The sequence below is a fragment of the Myotis nattereri genome (assembly GCF_964212035.1).
Source record: "Myotis nattereri genome assembly, chromosome: 6".
Lineage (NCBI taxonomy): Eukaryota > Metazoa > Chordata > Mammalia > Chiroptera > Vespertilionidae > Myotis > Myotis nattereri.
Genome location: NC_138081.1, coordinates 95,168,469 through 95,192,164, shown reverse-complemented (window position 1 = coordinate 95,192,164; position 23,696 = coordinate 95,168,469). Strand labels below are relative to the sequence as shown.

The window sequence follows — 23,696 nt, the reverse complement described above, 5'->3', positions numbered from 1 at the left end:
TTCTGAAAGAACACTGTATGCCACCTGAGGTCATTTTAAAACTGTGAGCGAAGAAAGTCTTCTTCCTGGGGCGAATTGTGTAAGGCGGTGACGTCACACCACGGAGTGCTGGCACAACAGAGGAACTGTCCCCTCTAAGACACTGAATGGCGGGGTGAGAACAGGGGTGTTCGCAGTTCTCTCTCTACAGAAAGGCTCCAGAGCCTCTCGTGAGCAAAACCTCTGTCCTCCAGCTGTTTGGAGTCGTAAAGATAGTCTTGATCTGGTAGGAACAGAGAACCAGGAAAATTACCGGGCTGCCCCTCCCCTCAGCAGGCCCCCACATGGCCACTGCTCCACACGTTTTTACATCTCCTCCCGCGTTCACATCCCCCCACCCCACCCCCACCCCCGATCATGAAATCTCTTCAGTCTGTCACTCAGCAAGGGAGCTAACCTCCTTTCACTTTGCTGGTGAAACCGCTGGCTCTCCAAAGCACACAAAAGCATTTGAAAGCTGTTTTACGTGCAACCTCGGGGGGGGGGGGGGGGGGGGAGGGGTAGCGGGGCGGGGTGGGAATACTGATTCCCAAAACCTTTTCTCCTTTGTAAAGATCTTACTTTCCAACGCTTTATGAGCACAGGTGCTCTCCTTCAAATTTATTCCCAGAACTTCAATGCCCAAACTTCAACCTATTATTTTGCTCTGGTTTTAACCTGTGTACGTACGTATCTGTTGGACTCTTTCCCTCCCCAAGTGCGCTATGGCCCTCTTCACTCTCCAGCTGGCCAGGTGCCTTCAGTTGTCTCACTATCTCCACCTGAATTTGGAAGGCAACGATCACTCCACGCTAGGACAGCTCCCACTGCAAAGCGCATTCCATGACGCAGCCATTGATGAGACATTCAGCACACTGTGGACCCACGGCTAACCTCCCCAGCCCTGCCCCGTTTCACACTGACCCGCTGATGAGCACGATCGCACACACATCCAATCCCTGCGGGGTCCAACCCCTCAGAGGCATCTGGCAAGTTCCTTTAAATGTTTCCTTTGAAATAATTATAGACACACGGTAAATAGTAAAACAGTACAGAGGACTCAACCTTCTCACTTCCCTTTTCCTGCCTTTCCTTATTTTCCTTAACCTTAACCTTTCACAGACTTGACTGTCTATGTCAGCAAGTACCCATCAGCCAACCTGCCCCAACAGTGACACCTCACATAACTAAACGAGGTTGGTGACACAGTGCAGTGAACTGGACCATGAACCCTACTCAGATGGCACCGTTGTTCACATACTGGGTGTCTTTTTATATGAGGTCTTTGCCTGTGGTTTTATGGCATTTTATTACATTTATGGATTAATCAAGATGCAGAACTGTCCCAGCCACTTAAAGAACTCCTGCTGCACTTCATGGTCACAGCGTCCCTCCCCGTCCTAACCCCTGGCACCCACTTGTCCCCTCCCCATCTCTATTGTGTGGAGAATGTTACAGAAATGGTGACACACAGATATAATCTCTTGAGATTGGCTTTTTTCACTCACTGATAGCTTTTAATAAACAGAACCCCCTACGTTTTACCACTACTCCCCGTCCAAGCCCAGCATTCTGATTCTGTAGGTCTAAGGCAGCTGTGAGCAAACTACGGCCCACGGGCCGGATCCGGCCCGTTTGAAATGAATAAAACTACAAAAAAAAAAAAAAAGACCGTACCCTTTTATGTAATGACTAGGGGCCCGGTGCACGAAATTCGTGCACTGGGGGGGGGGGTGGCGGGGGGAGGAGAGTGTCCCTCAGCCCAGCCTGCCCCCTCTCACATACTGGGAGCCCTCAGGCGTTGACCCCCATCACCCTCCGATCGCCTGATCGGCCCCTTGCCCAGGCCTGACGCCTCCGCCAGAGGTGTCAGGCTTGGACAGGGGACCCCCATCTCCCCCCCATCACTGGCTCTGGCCCCCGCCCAGGCCTGAGGCCTCTGGCCCAGGAATCATGCCTGGGCAGGGGACCCCCATCTCCCTCTGATCGCTTGCTCCACCCCCCGCCCAAGCCTGACGCCTCTGACCCAGGCTTCAGGCCTGGGCAAGGAGACCATCATATCCCCCCAATCCCCGGCTCTGCCCCCCACCCAGGCCTGATGACTCGGCCAGAGGAGTTGACCCTCATCACCCTCCGATCACCAATCACCGGATCGGCCCCTTGACCAGGCTTGAGGCCTCCGGCAGAGGTGTCAGGCCTGGGCAGGGGACCCCCAGCTCCCCGCGGTTGCAGGCTCCGCCCCTGCCCAGGCCTAACGCCTCTGGCCTAGGCGTCCGGCCCAGGCAGCGGGGACCTGCAGTGGCAGCGGGGGGCGCCGCGATCGTGGGCTTCGCTTTAGGCCCAAGCAAGGGACCCCTAGCTCCTGGGACTGCCAGCTTCGACCGTGCCCAGCTCCCATCGCTGGCTCCACCCCTACTTCCTGCTATCACTGGCCAGGGCGGCAAAGGCGCCTGATTCTGATCATGGCTGGGGGGCAGGGCAAAGGAGGCCCCAGGGCTGCCTTTGCCCTGCCCCCCAGCTCTTAGCTCCCCCCTGGGTTTCCAATCACTGTCAGTGGCAGGGGGCTTCTTCCTGCTTTCCCTTTCGCCTCCCTGCATTGTGCCTACATATGCAAATTAGCCGCCATCTTGTTGGCAATTAATTTGCATATAGCCCTGATTAGCCAATGAAAAAGGTATCGCTGTACGCCAATTACCATTTTTCTCTTTTATTAGTGTAAATGTTTACTTTGAATTTATATTTGCTCACACAAACACTCCATCCACGCTTTTGTTCCGGCCCTCCGGTCCAGTTTAAGAACCCATTGTGGCCCTCGAGTCAAAAAGTTTGCCCACCCCTGGTCTAAGGTGAGACCCAAAAGATTTAAAACGCTTCCTGGGGAATCCGTATCAACTGTAGTGTACAGGCCACTGGCCTCGCCCATTTCCTCCCAGCCATGGGTGCCTATGGTGTTAAAGATGGAGTTAAATCTCTTGCTCAAGCAGGTAGCACTGCACCCACCACTTCCTTCACCTGTCACCCTGCAGGACGGAACTGGGCTTGTCTGATGCGACAACTTCCTCAGAAAGTTCAACCAGCTTTCGCTTCCTTGCCTGTTCTTCTTAAGATGCCTAATCATTGAGATTGTATGAGGTTGTTTTTCAAAATTATATCTGGCTCAAAAGTCTGCAAGCTTTTATATGTTAGTTCTGACTTTTTCATTCAGAAGTCATTTCTTCACACAAAATACGCTGCAATAAACCCAGCCAGTTTACTAGAGAAGCATTCCCTAGGGCAGTGATGGCGAACCTTTTGAGCTCGGTGTGTCAGCATTTTGAAAAACCCTAACTTAACTCTGGTGCCGTGTCACCTATAGAAATTTTTTGATATCTGCAACCACAGTAAAACAAAGACTTATATTTTTGATATTTACTTTATATATTTAAATGCCATTTAACAAAGAAAAATCAACCAAAAAAATGAGTTCGCATGTCACCTCTGACACGCGTGTCATAGGTCCGCCATCACTGCCCTATGGTCAAATAGCCCGAATGACATCGCAGAGTCTATCTACCCATTCCCGCTTTGATGAAGGGTGATCCTATATAATAAAAGGCTAATATGCAAACTGACTGAACGGGAGAACAACCGGTTATGACGCACACTGACCACCAGGGGTCAGACACTCAACGCAGGAGCTACCCCCTGGTAGTCAGTGAGCTTCCACAGGGGGAGTGCCGCTCAGCCAGAAGCCAGGCTCATGGCTGGCGAGCGCAGCACGGGTGGCTGGAGCCTCTCCCACCTCCGCAGCAGTCAGACATCCACAGAGGGCTCCCGGACTGCGAGAGGGCGCAGGCCAGGCTAAGGCACCCCTCCCCTTACCAAGTGCAAGAATTTCGTGCACCAGGCCTCTAGTTAGAAAATAAGAACAATGTATTTCTTGATGCAATTTGGCCAACTTTGGGGACATAGAGGATCCCAAGCAGAAGAGAAAAACAGGTGCCACTGGGCAGAGGCAGCTCCTGGTCTCAAACAGAAGCCAGCAGGAGCCTGGGAGCAGTGCCACGCGAGCCCCACTTTCGAGAGGCCCTGGAAGCGCTTTCAGAACAGCTGACCAGGAGAGAGACCAACCTCTCCCCGGGGCTGCCACGTGCCCTCGGAGGAAACAGGAAACCAGAGAATTACTGTCACAGGATGACTGGGAAGGTGAAGGAAAGAAGAAAAGAAAACCTGAAAAGAATAAGAAAATTGAACCGTGACCTCCTGGTTCAAAGGTCAAGCTCAACCACTGGGCCACGGTGGCCAGGCCACACTCCAGTTCTTACTAGCTGGGTGGCTATGGGCTGGTCGCCCACCCGCTCTGAGCGACAAGAACATTGTAGGCCATTTATTCTAAGGACATGTGATATGTGCAAAAATTCCTGGCCCACACGGGGCACCTGTTACATTTATGAAAACACAGTTATATATCCAGGCATTTCCAACCCAAGGTTAAGAGCCATGCTTCTGACGTGACAAGCAAGTGTACACACTAACACCGGGTCCCTGGGAACCCGACAAGCAGGACTCAGCTCCCCTGCCCTGCAGGCAGGCAGCCTCTTCTGCACGTGGGGACCCAGCACCGCAGGAGAATGGGGAGGGGGCAGAGGAGCAGCACGGAGCAGGCCCACGGCCGCTGCACAGAACCCACTGAACAAAGCGTTACAGCGAAGGGCCCTACCTACATTCAGACGTCACGGAATCATATCTTTATTTCCATAATTTTCCAGCAGGGAGGAATGTCCTGCTTTATTTTTTATAAAAATGTCTTATTTTAATAAAAATATTTATAAAATAATAATTTTCAGACAGCTGGAAGTAAACCATGTTGAAGAAGAAATGACTTCCTGAAATGGACACAAAGGTGCCGGTAAGTTAGAGGGAGCAGCCAGCACTCTGCCAGCAAACCCGTCTTAAACAGACAGTCCTAACTCAGCAACCGAATCCCACCCAACTCCCAGAGCAAAATCCTCCTCTAAGTACACACCTGTGGACCCTCAAAGGGTGAGGGATGGCCGAGCAGACACACGGTCCCTCTGACTTCAGGCCCCTCTTACCTGCTCGCGCTTCCCCGTGCACTTCTCGGCGCCGTTCCCTCCCGGATCCGGGTCCTGCACCGGCCCTCACATCCCAGCGGCTTCCTGCTCAGAGCTCAGGGCTGGAGGGAAGGCGATGAACTGCTGCACACTCGGGAGCTGGTACGATCGATGCAAAACTGGACGCATGACCTCTCCCACTGGGAACCAATACTTATAGAGTCCCTCACAGGACAAGGCTCAACTCAACAAACAAATCCAGGGGTGTATTATCCCAATTAGAAGGAGCAACGGGGAGGAGAAGAAAGGGGTGGTCGCAGTGGGAGTGGAGCTGCAGGGTAATCACCCAGCATTCTCAATCAACACCCCGTCTGAGACAGCCTGCACGGGGCACATGCGGACCCCTCTCCACAGCACCGAGTCATTAGGGAGCCGGGACAAAACCTCTCTGCTGTGCCGTGCTTTACGCTGAAGGTCAGTCTTTACGTCCAAGCACCGACCACACATGCCATGTGGAAGCATGACCAAGCGGTGATAATAAATAATCATTTATATTTAAGTAAGTCACTGCTCGTAACTCGGCTCCCTGTGCAGATATGCACTGTGGTCTTCCTCACCCACACCACATACGTTCCACACCATATCACCAGCATCATCAATGCAGACTCTGGGACAGGTTCGCTGACCACATGGCCACACTCCAAAAGAGGAAAGACTCCGGAAAAGCAACGCTTTGGAGCCTACTTGGGGAAGCTCGTGCACTGGACCTGGATGAGTAAAAATGTTCCCCGATGGGTTTCTCTCCTTGTGTCATGTTTCTGGAGTCAGACCCTAAGGTAATATGGTCCTGAGCAACTTCGAATACAAACCGTTTTTAATGAGTCGAAAAAATAAATAAATAAAATGGAGGTGATTTGGCTCCATTGCTCGTGGCACCCCAAGGCTGAGCTCCCCCACTTCTAAAGGCACGTGTATAAGTGCTGTGCGTCGATGGACTGGGGTACTGGACCCCACCCACTGCCTTAGTTCCCTTGGGCAGCTTCATTCATTAACTCTTAACTCTCCATGGGAAAATCTATCAATGGCAAAAGAGTGCATGAGGAAGAGGAGAAATCTGAGCAAGCAAACGAAGAAGGTGCCTATTTTCACAGTGATTCTGTACATCTAAAATATGCAAAAATAAAACAGTTATTTAAAAACAAGCTATCGAAGCAAAGAAACGGATCCAACTTCTATTTAGCGTGTAGGAGCCAAGCACAGCGTTCAGTGCTGCCAGGTACGTGTTCTCCTCAAAGAGCCGCCAGGAAGCTGCCAGAAGCTGCTGTTACCCCACTTTTAGAGAAAAGCGAGGCTCGGGCGGCTGTACCCTGAGGGCAGTGGGGAGAAACTCTCCATAGAGCAGCTCACGGATGTCCCCTCAGGCTCAGTACTGGGAACCCCAACAAACAAAACACCCCTGTTAGTGCAGGGGCATGGACTGCCTTTTAGCAAACACCGTTCGCCACTTTCAGAAAATCCTGTTCGTAGGGACAGCAGGCTCTCACAATAGATGGCTGCATCTGTCTTCTCAGCGGTAAAATGGGATGGTAACAGTACCTACTGCGAGGTGGTGTGAGGACGAAGTAACATAACGCATGGGAGCCCTTACAGGCACCTGGCACTTACAGGCAAGCCACACTGGGAAACATCCTCGTGCTCGTGTGCCCACCTGTGCGGTCCGTGCCAGCACCTGTCTGCGCTGGTGCTGGTGCTGGTGCCAGTGGTGGCTCAGCAGGTGCCCAGGCCGGGCAATCGGCACTCTGAGCAGGCCTGCCGCCTTTCGTGGCCCCTTTCATCCTCCAGCACCGGTGGCTGAGAGTGTGTGTGTGGCGGTGTCACATCAGCTAATGAGATCATACTTGCTAAACTAAGCCAAGCTAATGAGCTCGGCTTAGCTAATTAGCTCTACGGGAATGAGCTTTCTTCGCCGGTGAATCGGAAGACCCCAAGTTAATGCATGTGCTGGTTGTTGAAAACTGGGAGTGCACTTTGCCAGAGATAACGGGCAGGTGAGGGCAGAGCTCTGTCAGGCCGGCCCCACGCCCCTTTGCACCTTTAAGCAAGGGAGCAGGTGCAGAGGGCGGGTCCCAGCTCTGTGGGCAGGAAGAGGGAGACTGACTGTCGTCCCTCTCCTAGGTGCCGGGTTGTGTGAGGATCAAAAGTGGAAGAAAAAAATAAACAAAATAAACATCAGAGACTATTCCATCCCAACCTAACTACAGGACCACGAATTTCACAAAATGAATGCTTCAGTTCATCACCCACAAGCTTACTCACTTTCATTATGGCTGGCGACATATCAAAATGGTATTTGCTGAAAGGGACAAAAGAGAGAAATTTTGTGAAAACCCCTTTCCCATCCAAAAGTGCCTATTAGGAAATCTGTTGGCATGTCCCTGTATGTGCGAAGAGCTTTCATGAAAGCAGGCGCTCAGAGAGAAGCCACGCCTGTGCCCTCGGGGGAGAGCAGCGTAATTTTTATTGTGGAATGCAACGAGACCAGGCCAGGGAGCAGGAGTAACTACGCAACACCAGCCTGAGAGTGTCAATATCTACATGAGGATGAAATGACGGCCGCGCAGCACTTTTCCCAGGAAGGAACACAAGCTTCAAACAAGCAATTATCAAGAGTGTCACGGTGAAGACATTTGTTGACAGTTATGAGGATGGAGAACATCACACCCCCTAGGCCATCTGAGTCCCCTTCCTGACGTTGAGAAGGGCTGACTCGGTGGGAAAGCCCCTGAGGACCATCAGAAGATGAGCAGCCCCCTACCTCCGCTGGCAGGCAGCTGAGCGGCCTGGCGAAAGCCACCTCGCCTCCTGGGCCTTCGGTCTCCTCTGCAAAACGGGGAACCCTTCCCAGTTCTACCACTACACGATCCGAGGGTCCCACAGACAGCTGGTGAGAGTCTAGAATACAGTTTACAGAGACATTGACTAGAGTCAACACTAATCATGAAAAAAGCATTTGAAAAGCACCAATTTTTACGTACTTTCTTGCTTCTATATAAGGCGTTTAGACGTCCATTATTTGCAACACCCATGTTTCTATCTGTCTTGGACCTCTGTGTCTAAACACTGGGTTATACTGACGGTCACTTCCATGCCTCCAGCCCATACACAGTGAAGTACTGCATGCATGGGAACCTGGACGTGGATGTGCCTGCCTGGGTTGGCTCCGCCACTCCAGGGCATCACCTGTTTTAATGCAATTCCAGAAGCACTGATTTAGTGCCTACTGTGTACCACACACTAGTACCAGATGCACAGGACCCAAACAGCAGTCCGACAGGCCATGGGTTCAGTGAGCTCCCAGCTGGCAGATGATGAAGGTGGGCACAAGGGGCAGGCACCAGAGATGCAGGAGGAGGGTGCTGGGTCACCTTCAGGAAGGCTGCAGGCAACATGCGTGCCTGAGTGAGACCAGGAAAGCCGGGGGTGTGCATCTCAGAGGTGCAGGGTTGGAAGAGGGAGGAGTGTGGGTGGAGGACCCAGCAGGAGTGCCGACAGGAGGTGTGAGGACCTGACGTCCATGGGACATGGCGGCAGGGTCCAGGGTGCTAGGCTGTGGCACAGTGTTTGTCAGCTTGCAGGCTGGGGGTCATGAATTCAATTTACTGGGCCAGAAACATTATTTAAGTGAACTAGTCTAGAATAAAGCATTAGAACTGAATAAAATAGAGCTCAGCACACATGTGCTGCTTCGGGAACTTTTCATCTCTATTGTGTGTGTGTGTGTGTGTGTGTGTGTGTGTGTGTGTGTGTACGCGTGCATGGCGCACTCTGGATTTCCATGATGACTGCTTGGTGTGGCTCACTCTCTAAAAGTCTGAAAAAGATGCTGGTCAGCTATCCAGGCATCATCCCCATTGCCCATTGCCACCTTCCAGGGTACAGAGCACAGTGGTGACCCTGGCACTAAAGACGATACAGCATTCTCACAGGGGGAGGGCGGGACTAAAGACCATGACAGCATTCTCACAGGGGAGGACACAAACACGGGCCGGAGGGCTGGGCTGGCACTCTGCCTCTATCCCAAGAACTATCTAGAGCAAGACCTCCACGAATTATATCCAGAGCCAACCACACATGGTTTAGGACATCAGCAGGGCAGGGGTGTGAAATATAGAGAAAAATTCAGCTTCAATCAGCTTATTCAGAATTTGGCAACTGGAAAAACATGAGTTTTGTTTTTTACAATTTAGTTTAGTATACAAATTACATTGGGTGGTGGGGAGGGGGGCTGGCCACATGAATTTCTTAGTGTTTACGGCTTTTTAAAGAAATCCTCACCCAAGGATATGCTTATTGATTTTAGAGAGAGGGGAAAGGAGAGGAAAACACCAATGCGAGAGAGAACATCGATTGGTTGCCCTCTGCATGCACCCCAACTGGGGAGCAAACCCACAACCTAGGCCTGTGCCCTGACTGGGAATCAAACCTCCAACCTTTCGGCGTACAGGAGGATGCTCTAACCAACTGCACCCCACTGGCCAGGGCGTGCTTACAGCTTCTGAAGGCTTTAATCCAGCCCTGGTGGAGACAACACAACTGATTCTGAGCAAAACCCTCCTTGCACCAAATGTCATCATCCCCATCCCTTTCCACCCTGGGCCTGTGTCAACAGCAGGCACGGTGAGTGGCACCAGGACGACGGTCGCCCAGACAGCCTGGCCGCTGGAAAGGGGTTCACAGAGAATAGGGACGAGCAGGTGTGGCCTCAAAAAGGCTGTGACATGCGAGGGAAGGTGCACAGGGAGAGTGACTATCTGGGCTGGCTCCAGCCCCAGAGAGGCTCCAGAAGGGGAAAGTGCATGGACAACAAGAGATTCTGGTTCCAGAACTTTCTTCTTCACGAGACTACTAAGCTTCTGGGGGTTCTATTGTCTTCATATGAGTGACAATTAGCCAATAAGTGCCTTTTACCTTTGAATCAAGAACCTTAAGAAGAAAAAGGCATGAATTATAAGAAGAGATCAAAGCCCATCTAAAGAAAGGGCACAGACCTGCAACTACACAGAACAGATGGAAACACCTTTACTTTTTATCTCACGGCACAGTGCTCACGGAGACTCAGAAAATACTAACCTTGGCCCTGACAACAGACCTTAGCACCTCAATTTTCCCAGCACATACGTACTCTCCACTACATGGCACCCTGTGCCTGGCATGCAATAACTGCTCAACAAATATTTCTAGAGTAAAAAGACCAAGGTATATTAGAAACAGTAAAAGAAGAGTGAAAAATTCATGAAGAAAGACATGGAAAACATAAACCTGAAAGAATGGAAATGGATCCCTTGCCCAAAAGGCTGCACTCACCTATCTGTCTAAGTGCTGTAATCAGGAAGGCGGGGCTGATGGGCCATCTGAGAAGAGCCATCGCGGGTTCCCTTCCAGAACATCACAGGGCTTCATCGGCGTCGGAATCATCGTGATCAATGTCTGAGGCCAGACACTCCCAGCAGAACCACTTTTCTTTGGAGGCTGACTTAACCTAATTGACTGTGGACACTGTGGGGATAAGCAAGCTAGGTGCCAGCGCGGCACTTTCTGTCCACCGCACAGACGCAGCCGGGCAGCCTCCCCCCGGCGCTGGTCGGCGGAGATGTCAGGAGCAGCCTCGCTGCTGGAAGAATCGGTATGGCTACCGAATGCCTTTCTCCGACAAAGACAGAAATAAATGAGAACAGCAAAGTCTGTTCTGAAATAAAGAGAAATAGTATGATTTCACACACTCTACTGCAGTCCTAGAAAACATGCCCACAGTCTTGCAAACTCAAAAGACACAGCACTTCTTTAAGGTTTTTTTCTAGAGCGTCAGTAATACTCCCAGGATTCTATCTTAGGTGGAAAGAGAGGCAGAAACCATGAAATCTTTTAAAACCTTCTTTGGGAAGACAGGGTTATCACACACTGTGAAGGAAATTTAGCTACACGTCAGATTCAGCCTGGATTCCGGCCTCATTTTCCCTTTCTCTCCCCAAATGCAGGCTGGCTCACAGGCCCCGAGATGCAGACCCAGCGGGGACGGAGCAGCCACAGCCCAGGCTGTAGGGCCTGTCCTCCGCCAGCCGGCCACTGCCATACCCTGAATCTGTGTCCAGTCCTAGTCCCACATCCCCACCCTGATCTTGTCACGCTGCCTACACCGGAGGCCCTCTTCTGCAACCCTCCAGAACTAGAGCCCGGCCGGGCACTTTTGGGCCCCACCAGCCCGGTCCCCCTGGGCACAAAGCTTCTTGCTGGCCCCGCCATCCATGGCACACCTCCCTGTCTCCAAACTCTACCAAATTAAGTTACCAGAGCCGCCCTCATCCCATCTGTTGCCTGCCAGGCTGGTTCCCTCTCCCCCACCAACGCCTGGGTCATCCCACTGGCCAGTGGACCTATGCAACATCCAACTGCCGTTACCTGTAGTGGACACTGTTGTGAGCCAGACGGATGACCCCTCCTGCCCTCACCACACCCACCGTCTATTATTTCAGGGCAGAAGCATTCCTTCCCCGGCCGCTGGGATGCTGGCCTCTGCTAGTGTGGGCCAAGCCTCTCTCAGGAAACTGCCTGCAACTGGAGAGCTACCTGGTCCAAGGTCCTGCCCCTGCTGGGGCAGCGCACAGCAATGGCCGCTTGTGCACGAGAGGAAGGGGCTGCTGCTCATTGCCTGGCAGACCAGCAGGAGCCCTAACTGCGCTGCACCTGCCCAGCGCTGCGCCCTGCACTCCCACAGCTGTCAATCCGAGAGCAGCTCCTGGAGAATGTCCTGCGGGCAAACCTCTGTCAGGGTCAGCGTCCTGGGGATCTACCCGTGCTGTTCACCAGGCCAGTCTATCCTTTAGGTCCTCTGCCTCCTCTCATTGGAATGCCTCGGGATTCGCAGAGAACTAACGGGTCCATTTCATGCACCGTTTTATGGTGTCTGATGAACAAGCCCTTCTCGGGGGATGTATGAAAGTCTCCAGCATGTCAAATCCAGTGTAATATGAGCACCTACAAGGATGGAAGAACTACAGACAGAACAATGGCCGCCCAAAGACGTCCACGTCTTAATCCCTGGAATTTGGGAATAAGTAACCTTACACTGCAAAAGGGACTCTGATGAAATACAGACTGAGATGGGGGATTACCCTGGGCCATGGGGATGGGCCCAACCTGGTTACCGGGGTTCTTCAAAGTAGAGAGCTTTTCCTGGCTGCAGTCAGAGGGAGATGTGGCTGCAGTCAGAGGGAGGAGGGAGATGTGGCTGCAGTCAGAGGGAGGAGGGAGATGTGGCTGCAGTCAGAGGGAGGAGGGAGATGTGGCTGCAGTCAGAGGGAGGAGGGAGATGTGGCTGCAGTCAGAGGGAGGAGGGAGATGTGGCTGCAGTCAGAGGGAGGAGGGAGATGTGGCTGCAGTCAGAGGGAGATGTGGCTGCAGTCAGAGGGAGAAGGGAGATGTGGCTGCAGTCAGAGGGAGATGTGGCTGCAGTCAGAGGGAGGAGGGAGATGTGGCTGCAGTCAGAGGGAGGAGGGAGATGTGGCTGCAGTCAGAGGGAGGAGGGAGATGTGGCTGCAGTCAGAGGGAGATGTGGCTGCAGAAGACAGGCTCAGAGTGCTGGACCATTCACCAACGGAGAGAGGGGGCACATGTCAGCTCTAGAAACTAGAAAAGACTCCCCAGAAAACAGCGCAGCCCTGCTGACACCCCGATGCCAGTCCAGGGAGACCTGTGCCAGATGGTACCTATGGCACTGTAAGATAATCAACTTGTGGTGTTTCAGGGCACTAACTCTGTGTGTGTGTTAATTTGGCAATAATAGAAGAAAGAAGAGAATGAAAAATAACTCATTTATTTCCACACTTTATCTCCCCTTTTCTGCTTGATCAGGGCTACCCTTCAGGGAAGCCTGAGATCATTCTTGAAAACACCAACCAGGATCAACTCTGGGTAACAGGAACAATGCTGGTCCTGGATAAGTAATAACTTTATGATGATGAGTGGGCTTCTCTAACTATATCTATTTACCTTTAAAAACACAAGAGCATGCCTTTTGAGTTATCTATGCAAAATACGCTTATAGCTAATGAAATAGGAACACAAACTCAGTCTTTCTCCTAGACAGAGCAGTAATCACCATTGATGTGTGTGTGTGAGGACCATGCTGGAATTTAATTTGCATGGGTTGCTCTCTGAAAAAAGCAGGAAAATTTATATCAAGTTAGCAAATGTGAGATAATCTGAGTAAAAAATTCTTCTCCCTGGTTAGAAAGACAAATAAACTATATATAGTTGCAGAATTTCACTTGACTTTGGCTTATATGTTCAAAAATGCCCTTATCGGCCATCAAGAATGTGGGTATGGGAAATTCATGACATTAAAAGACCCCAAAATAGTAGTATTCAAGATGACAAATTGTGTTGATTTATAAATCCGAGGCCCACTCGAAAGCTCAGATCATTGGGCGCCAGGAGCTGACCGGGTGCCCGCTGCAGGCAGCCTGGCTCTGCAGACGCAAGGCCACCACCGGCTGTTGTTGGAAAGGCCCTGGTGGGGGAGACGCGTGGCGGGCAGGTGAGCCAGCTTCATCGTCACCCGGAGAAGAGTGAGCACCCCGCACACAACAGTCAGTGTCGAAGCGGCCCCCCTCCCAGGGCTGTTTCCGCGCTCAGCCCTCTCCTAACCCACAGGCCGGCGCTACGCGGAGACCTTAGACAAAGAGATGCGCGTGTGTCTCTCTTAATCCATCGCGAGGACAGAAAGGCCTTGGACGCTAATCTTAACCGTTCCGTGTGGCTTTCTTTCCACACAATGTGTTATCCCTGCAAGTGTAACAGCTTAGATGGGAACTCAAGAAAGGAAGCTGGGACTGGTCCAGGCATGGGAGGATGAGGGCCTAGATCACGAGGACTCCAACTTCTTTCCCTCTGGGACACGCGTGGCAAAGGACACCCCTCAAAAGAGCTCTGGGGTTGGCACAGTGGTGGCTGCATTATCCAGCGGCAACCCCTTTCTCTCCTACTCCGGGCGCACTGGAATGAAGCGTGAGTGACGAAAGTGAGCTTTAACTTTACCATAATTTTGAGAAATTCCCCAGCTTTAGCACTGCAAGGTTAGCACTGTTAGTCACACACTAACTGCTGCACCTCCAAACCAGTCTCAACACTTCACTGGAGGATTTCTGGCAGAAAGTCCTCCAGTTACTACAGCTGTCCAGCAACGCTCCCCAAAATGCAACAGCTTGAAAACAACATTTTGCTCACGAATCTGCAACATGGGCAGAGCTCGGCAGAGATGGCTCACGTCTGCTCTGTTCAGCTTCGACTGGGACGCTATGTGAACCATGGAACCACGTGAGGGTTCACTCACTCATGTCTGCCTCTGGGCCGTCAACCTCACACAACCAGAGGCTCGGATAGCTGGGGGTCCATGGGCACCTCTATCTCTACGTGGCCTGGAGTCTCTCAGTGGTTCTCAACCTCCCTAATGCCGCGACCCTTTAATACAGTTCCTCATGTTGTGGTGACCCCCAATTTCATTGTTACAAATTGAACATAATTAAAGCATAGTGATTAATCACAAAAACAATATGTAATTATATATGTTTTCCGATGGTCTTGGGCAACCCCTGTGAGAGGGTCCTTCGACCCCCAAAGGGGTTGCGACCCACAGGTTGAGAACCGCTCCTCTACGTGATCAGTGTGTCATGTAGCTATAATCCTAAAACGACAGCTCCAGCTCGGGGCTCCAAAGGTGCATCGAGAGAGGGAAGGAGAGAGAGAAGAGAAAGAGAGAGAGAGAGAGAGAGGAAGAAGAAGGAGGAGGAGGAGGAGGAGGAGGAGGAGGAGGAGGAGGAGGAGGAGGAGAGGGAGGGGAGGGGAGGGGAGGGGAGGGGAGGGGAGGGGAGGGGAGGGGAGGCCATGCACTAGTTTCATGTCTTTGAAAGTAATGGAGGAAAATGAAAATAAAAAGACAACAGACTTTGTCAAGGTAGTACTGGGGACACACATTTTGCAGACCTGCTTTATTTCTATTACCTGAACAAGGAGAGCCAGTAATTTCTCATCTCAGCAAGTAGAACGAATGACTCTAATAGACCCCAGCATTTTGTGATAAAATAAGCTGTTTCTCTGTATTTGTGAGACGTTTCTGAAAATCACCAAAGGATCACAGACTTCTGAAGCTTAAACGCTTTCCCGAGGGAGACCACCATTCCTCCACTGACCAAGTTATCTCAAAGCAAACCATCCAGCCAGGCCCATGGGCCACACCCTCCCTTATCAGCCACCTTCCCACTGTCACATTCTGATGGCTCGCAACAGCAAGACCAGTTCCCATTGATTTTGAGGCCAGCAATTTTTAAAACCCAGTTTAAAGACGTATGTAAAGTATTGTATCCCTGTTTTTTTTCAAACGATGTGTTCTGTCAAAATGTGCTTTAAATGTCCTAAAATAAAAAAGGTCTCTTTAGTATTGAAAGAAAGCCTACTTCAAAAATCTCTAGAAAGGGACAGGGAAGTGTATTCTAATGGTATGTTAGCTCTTAGCTGTGAAGGTCCAAGGAGGTAGAGGCAAAAATCGGCCTAAATTAAGGAGAGTGCAACTTCTACAGATTGGAAGAATGGAGTTAAGAGAAAGGGACACACACACACACACACACACACACACACACCTGTCACCGTTCTCTTCATCCTGGGCCTGATCTTGGCAGAGGAAGAGATTGTCTGTCATGTTCAGCATCAGGGAGACAGAAGAGTCTGTAAGGGCTGAGGGCTGGCTGGTTCGACTGGAAGTCCCTTCTATCAGCACTGCCAACTACAGCCAGCTACCTGAGAAGAGGTTGGTAACAGAACCTTAATTACAAGTTCTCTGAGGGGCTATATCTAAACTAGACAGGAGATCAGAGAAGAGCTTCCAAATCCAAAGTATTGTAAGTGAGGGAGGAAAAGTGAAAGCCTTCTTTCAAAATCAATGAAAAACTAGCATCAAATTAAACTATGAAGATGGAATTCATGATAAAGTACTTCGCTCATCATAAAATTTTATAATTCTTTAAATCTTGCTCTTAAATGTATACAACTTCAATGATTAGTTGATAGTCATAATTTATCATTTGGATAAATATTTTATTATCATATAAAAGCATAATGGAATTAATCCCTTGCTAAACTCTATTTCAGTAATCCAGGCCTAGGCATTGAGTCTGGATGTCATAGACATTGCTAGGACACACTTAAGAAGAAATTAAAATCCATGGAGAGGAGGCCTTGCATATCCTACCCTTTAAATGATAGTAAATGCCAAGAATCGGTGAGAAGTCAAAGAAAGAAAGATCAGCAAGAGTATGAAGAATACATTGAGCATATTTATACAAATCAAGTATTATAGCAATAAGAACTGGTTACATATATAAACACCAACAATCTGAGAAACACAATAGTAAGTTTTTCAAAATGACAAATTGATCATGGTAAGTATAATCACTGCACTCTAACAATGAGAGCAAGTGGTATCAGCTACAGAAGCACTGTTTTTAAAACATATCAGGGAACTGAGGCTGCCAAGAAGTCTAAATATGTCAAGCCCTTCCCCCCCAGAAAAAGGCCAACATCTGCTTTCATTCCTAGTAAACTGGCAGGAAGTACAGAAATCCACCACAGTCAGGAGTAAGGAGAAACCAGGAAAATTTTTAAACAAGTTTAGTGGCCATGTGTGGACTGCCACATGGATTGGAATCCCACGGAACCTCAGCCACGGAGTAAGTCGGCACCACCAGCCAGCTCTTTCCAATGGTTCGTCACCAAGCACAGCAAGAGCACACCGAAGGCTGGGGCAGGGCAGGGGAGCTGAGAGGCATCTTCCCTGCGGCCTATGGGAACTTCCCCAAGGGTAAGGCAGGAGTCAGAACATAAAACTGAACAAATCTCCCTTAGGTGCTTCAGGCCTTCACCCAGGGCCTGCAGCAGTCTCCACAAGCTGAGGCCAGGCCGCTGGGCAGTGAGAGATGTCCTGAGGTACAGACAGCCGGGGCTGGGCTGAAAAGAAAGCTACCAGGAACCCAAAAAGCTGGCGTTCTGGCTGACAAATCTTCCAGTTCGGTGAGCTGGCCTTCGGCTGTGGAATGTAAAGAAATCTTCAGAGTTTAGGCAGGGCTCAGATCCCACTCCCTGCTAAGGGGAAAGTCCTGATACTTCCCTCAAAACACCTACAGTCAGTGATTAAGTGAATCTAACCAAAGCTTTGGCAAAACCCACACTCATTTCAATTATAAATGAGAGTGACTCAGCCCAACCACCAGTGACCTGATAGAAGAGGTTGCCCTTTTAGCTTACTACAGCCTCAGCTCTAGCCTGTTTGGCTCAGACCAAAGAGTCCCAGGTTAGACCCGGTAAAGGGCAAGTACCTTGGTTACAGGCTCACCCGGCCCTGGTCAGGGGGCAGGAAGCAATCAATCCATGTGTTTCTCTCACACCAATGTTTCTCTCTGTCTTTCCCCCTCTCATCCACTCTCTCTAAAAGATCAATGGGAAAATATTCTCAGGCGAGGATTAACAAAAATAAATAAATAAATACAGCCTCTACAATTCTTTTATGCACAACATCTGTTACTCTATCAAAAATTATGAGGCACACAAAAAGAGTTTTATAACCCATAATCAAGAGAAGAAATAGCAAAAGAAGCAGACCCAGAGATAATATAGATATTGGAATCATTAGACAAGGATTTTAAAGTCACTACAAAAAATGTTAAATTATTCAGTAGAAAATAAGGACAGGAACAGATGGGGAATTTCATCAGAAGAATGAAAATTATTTTTTAAACGATACTAAAAAACTATTTGTAAAATAGACAAATGTTCAAAATAAAAAATATGATATCAAAAATGGCTCAACATAGACATAGCAGAGAAAAGGATCAAGTAAACTTGAAGACACACTAATAGGAATTATTCAAACTAAAACACAAAGAGGAAAAAAAATGGCATCAAGTATCCAAGATGTATGGGACTATATGAAATAGTATCACATATAAATAAATGGAGTTTCAGGAGAGGAAAGGGGATAAAAGATATTCTGATGAAAGATACTAATCCACAGATTCAAGAAGCCTCAGCAAACTCCAAGCAGGATAAATATCAAGAAAACCACACCTCAGCATGTCATTGTTCTGCTGTCGAAAACAAAAGATAAAGAGAAAATCAGCTGGGACAAAAACTGACAGGGGGAAATGCTAAAAATAATAGTGAACTGCTCATAAGAAATAAAAGAGGCCATATTTATGGAAGAATTAAACAAAAACATTTAGATGGTCCCCAACTCTTATCTGAGCCCCCAATTCCTAAGTGTAACTAATTATAAGTATCTACTGAGCACTACTTTCCCCTTCCTAACAACCCCACCTACAAAAGAATAAATGTACTTCCTTAAAAAGCTTAATTTAAATTTTCCTGCCAAGACATAATAACTTTGCCATGAATAAATTATGTGTAACACTATCCTGCAAAATAAAAATCTCCAGATTACACAGTTATGGCCCATTAAATAATTCACCATCACTATCATAGAGTCATTTTCTGAATGATTTGGTACTCACTTCCCACTAGCTGCAACTGAACACAATAAAACATAAGTAATGGACAGTATCCTTCTAAGCTTTATCAGGTGAACTCAAGTATCTGAAATCAAGAATCTATAAAATGCTAAATTATTCTAGGTGTTGACGGTTGTTAGGTAACTTTCATACATGTCACAGATCACTTTATTGCTTAACACATTAGTTATATAAGAAAAAACTAGAAAGAAGCCTTGGTGAGCCAAGAGAACACCCCAGCTCTATCATTAGTTTTCTAAGTAACAAAAAAAAAAAGTTTTTATTATCTCTGCTTCAATTAATGCATTTGTAAAGGTGTGATACTTGATTCTGAATTCAGAAGAACTATATCAAATAGTCCAAGTTTCTAAGGCAAATATGTTCTATAAGACATTATTAATTATCAACTTTATTATTGTTCACTTTACAAAATGAGAAACTGAAGACAAAAGTTTTTTTTCAGTGTTGCAATATTAGCATTATTTCATTCAGCAAAGAAGATATTACTGAGAACCTGCCATTTACCAGGATGCATCAGCAAATGGAGTCCCTACCCTCAGGAAAATTACATGTGTTGCTCATACACACAAAGGCAAGGGTCCATGCCCTCATGCCAAGAAATCATTAATAAGGTTTTGAAGCAACCTACGATTTGGATGGGGCCATAGTGGGTTATGAAATGTCCTTGACACTAGGTACTAATGTTCAGTGGTGAGGTCCTAATGGCCATCAACCCCATGGGGTTCCACGATTCACAGCATGGCCAGCATTCGGACAAAAAAAGATTGGGCATTTTCTGGATGTTTTCTGAGGTGCTAGAGAATTTGATGCCGTTCTGAAGAGGGTGGTTGAAAAAAGATGGGATGCTTACATGTTATAAGCGCAATACCTTCTGCTAGATAATAAAGGCCCTCTCATCTGCAAAGGAGAAATTATTGGAAATGGTGCTTTTGTTTATGGGGACAGTCCTTTGTTCCGTCTTCAAGGTGACTACCAATTATTCATCAATTACAGCAGGTCCTCAAAATATGCCAATTTCATTCAACATCGTTCATGAAAATGTTGAGGAGATGCCATATGCCACAGAAACTTAATTCTTGTTTATATCAGTTAGCCTATGTTTCAATTGGTTTCATTATCCATTTTGCTTAAAGTCACAGAACCTATCAAGGAGGACGTGAAGTGGGAACTTACTGTACTTCAGAGGTGATTAGCCAAAGGTGGAAGAGGAGTAGGAAGAGGAGGAGGAGGAATACATATGGCTTTTAAAAAAAAATCAATAGACTTCTAGTGATGAAAAATTAGAGAATGTTCCCACATTCTCAAGTGTTTGAATTCTAGTAACACCTCCAAACTGTCCATGGTGACTGGGAGGCATTCAAGGGCACGATCTGAGCAGGCGTCCCCTCACCTCCCAGGATGCTCCTGAAAACAGGAATCTGCTCTGCCTCCCAGTTCATCTCCTTCTTCCTGCCCTTGTGATCAAGAGACTATGAAATGCCAATATTCCAGGACCAAAGACATTATTTTCAACTCGAAACAGCAGCAGACGCGTGTGTGTGTGTGTGTGTGTGTGTGTGTGTGTGTGTGTAGACAGAAACTGGCAATGCTCACTGATCTTTCCCACTGCAATCATGGGGATGTGAGATGAGGACAGCGCAGGGAGTCTCTGATGAGCCAGCCCTCCAGGAGCAGAAGCTGTCTCCGTAACTGCAACCAGCGTCCCCCCTTCCCTCTTAAATACAGCTGTGAGAGGTGTCGCTTTGCATCCACACTCCATCTGGTGAATAAAAGATGCCAAAAGACAAATAGCCCTGCCCTACTTGGAAAAGACGGGCAGTTGCATCAGGTTGCTCCTAGTAGCGCTCTTTCCTGTGTCCACGGTTCTGAGATGGCAGCTCCCAAAATGGAAATGAAATCCAGTCCTCGCTTCCTGCAGGCTTGCTCAGTGCTCTTCTTCAGGGGCTGGGAAAGGACGGACCCAGCCTTCCCTGCAGGACCCACTCTGAAGGGACAAGGGTGAAGCCACTCCTCAGAGGCCTTTATTTTAAGCACAGACTCCGCAGTTCTGCATTTTCAGCCCTAATAAGCTGTCACTGTCATGCTTGCTTATTAACCCACATTCCCCATCCTTCCAAGGCTCTCAGAGGGGGAAAGCAGAGTCCTCCAGAGGCTATTTCTAAGGTTTCCTCTAATCAGAGGCACTGTTTATTGAGCACTTGCTATTCTCCATCAGACACTGTACTAAGTACACACGTTCATTTAATCTTCACAGCATTTAAAGAAAGATATTATTAATCCCATTGAATAGACTGGGAAGCTGGGGCTTTAAAAAGTCAAATAATTTGCCCAGGGTCATTCCTCTGGTAAGAATCTTGGGAATTGTCCATCCAAAATCCATGCCCCACTGCTGTGTATCGGAGGAAGCGCAGCACCAGGGGCCAGAGAGGCCGCTGGCTTTGCAGTCAGAGCCCTGCCGCTAGTTACTGTGCAATCTCAGCGGTGTTTAAGCTCTCCAAGCCTCCGTCACTTCCTCTCCGGGGTGGGAAGAGTGATTCCTCCCCTGCCTTTCTCCCAGGGTGGAGGACAGGAACAGCACCTGTTGCTGCGCTCCGGTAAGTTCACTTCCCTGGCACGGACCTCCTCATCCGTCTGTTCAAGGTTGAGAATGAGAGAGACGGGCAGGGAGTCCCAGGATAAGGAGGCCTAAAACTAACTTTAGAAGTTACATGTCTTCTTTTCAAAATTTGAATTTGCCTTTGTGTAACTGTATGGGAAAGCATAGGATCTAATGTTTGAAAACAAATTCTACTAATGTTAAAGTTATCTAGACAAGAAATCAATCAAAATAGGCAAGCACATTATATGTGCTCAATAAATAACTAAAGAAAGGGCAGAGGAATCAGGCAGGACGCAGACAAAACAAGCATTTTGTCTGGATCACTTTTATTTTAGCCTCTTTGTATTTCATTACCTATGCATGTAGCTAATTGGTTCCCTGAGTCTCTATCTAATTAATTTAGCCAAAGTTATTTTCACTCTACAATTAGCAATGACAAAGAACTTAAAAGCAATACAAATATTATTTGCCAAACCATCATATTCTATAGTCTGAACAGCCCTATGTTTTTTCTCAACTGAGGCATCATGATAGGATGGGTCTACCTTCTTGAAATTTCAAATTGTGTAATTAAGCAACACTCATGGAGACCAAACAGACACACACACACACACACACACACACACACACACAGCTGATATAAAAATGAAGCTGCCAACAGCAGCTAACAAAACCCCAGGGCACATGTTGATTCCTACAGCCATCAGTTAGCACAACGCTGATGCAGAGAAGGATCCGTGACAGCCTGCTAATGAGGACTTTTGGGAACTCTTGGAAGAAAGAAGAGAAGATGAATTTATGATGGTTTAGTTCAACTAAATGTTTGAACGAAGAAAATAAAAAGTGGCAACTAATAATTGGTGTTGGGGGACCCCTAACCATACAGTGGGGATTTGGGTAATATAGCAAATGAAATACTCCTCCTACATGAAAGACACTTGTGGCTGATGCTCTGCAACACAATCACAAAATTAACCCGTTTTCTCCACTTTCTCCGCTCTTAAAAAATTGCTAAAAGGAGCAAAAATGCCAAAATAGATCCCTTCCAAACTTTTCTTTTAATATATTTGTGTACTGATTTCAGAGAGGAAGGGAGAGGGAGAGAGAGAAACATCAGTGATGACAGAGAATCACTGATCAGCTGCCTCCTGGACGCCCCCTACTGGGGATGGAGCCTGCAACCAGGGCATGTGCCCTAACCTGGAATCTAACCATGACCTCCTGGTTCATAGGTAGATGCTCAACCACTGAGCCATGGCAGCTGGGCCCTTTAAAGCTTTTTTAACAGTAGGAACATAGTGAATACTCTCCATCTACAGTAAATGACCACCTGTAATGAAAGCCACCATTAATTAGAATGATGGCATTCATTTCTATGCAACCACATGGCATCATCATTCCGGTGCCTGAATTTAAGTCTCAGAATACAAACTCACCGGGCACATCTCGCCCCCTCCTCAGTTCCCAGGTCTGTAAGGACAAGGGCGACTCCGGATGAGGACAGCAGCAGAAGGGACAGAGCATTTCTCCTGCCATTTCTAAAGCCCCGTCACAACCTTCCCCTCCTGTCCCCAGGTCCCCCAACAGACTCCACCACCTAGGCTCAACTGTGCACAAAAGTTAGCCTGCGAGGAGAGACCTGGGTATTTTACATAGTCAAAATGGAGGACCTGTGTGTGAAAAGAACCTGGGGGTGGAGAGCAGCTTAGATTAGAACGAGCTCTCTCTCACCTGTTCTAACTCAATCCTGTTAAAACTGTTCACCACAGTCAGATACAAAGTGTTTCCCCACAGAGGGCCTTCAGTACTACATTGGTACACTGTCGAGAGAGCACTGACTGAGACAGCATTGTGAATATCAAACTTCAGGCACAAAATCAGAGCCTATTAATACTAATCAGAAACAGAAGTAAAGAAAGACAGGGTTTTAATTAACTCTATCCAACAGAAGGAGATAAAAGGGTATGATGCCCCATAACAATCAGGATATGGGAAGCACAAAAAACTCCCAGGAATACACTGCTTTTTTGATTCTGGGGGGAAGGAGCTACAACTTTCATTGAGCATAAGATACCAGGAATTACGTAAGCGGCTGCACTGCAAATGTTGGCCCCAATAAGAGCAATTGAAATCGATTCTGGAATGTGGTTAAACTGCTTTATCTAATACCATTAATAAATACGAAGATCTTTCATTAGTTGGACAGTAGCTTCTGGCCAGTTTGATCTTCCTGAAGATAGCCAAGACTTACATGCACTTTTGTTCCAGATAAAAGCGCTCAAGTCCCAAAGTACAGCTCCTGGAATGAGAAAGTTCCAGGCAGGGCCACACTTCTCCTGGACAGGTCTAAAGTCTCCTTCCACCTGTTCCCGGATTCGGGAGGGGGAGGCCAGG

At 48.2% G+C, this 23,696-nt stretch overlaps 1 protein-coding gene across 2 annotated transcripts in view; it reads right to left on the bottom strand.

The window, feature by feature from the left end:
• ZDHHC14 (zDHHC palmitoyltransferase 14) overlaps positions 1-23,696 on the bottom strand; it is a gene marked incomplete at its 5' end in the record, with an annotated part of 177,790 nt that overhangs the window by 153,221 nt on the left and 873 nt on the right. The window lies entirely within an intron of this gene.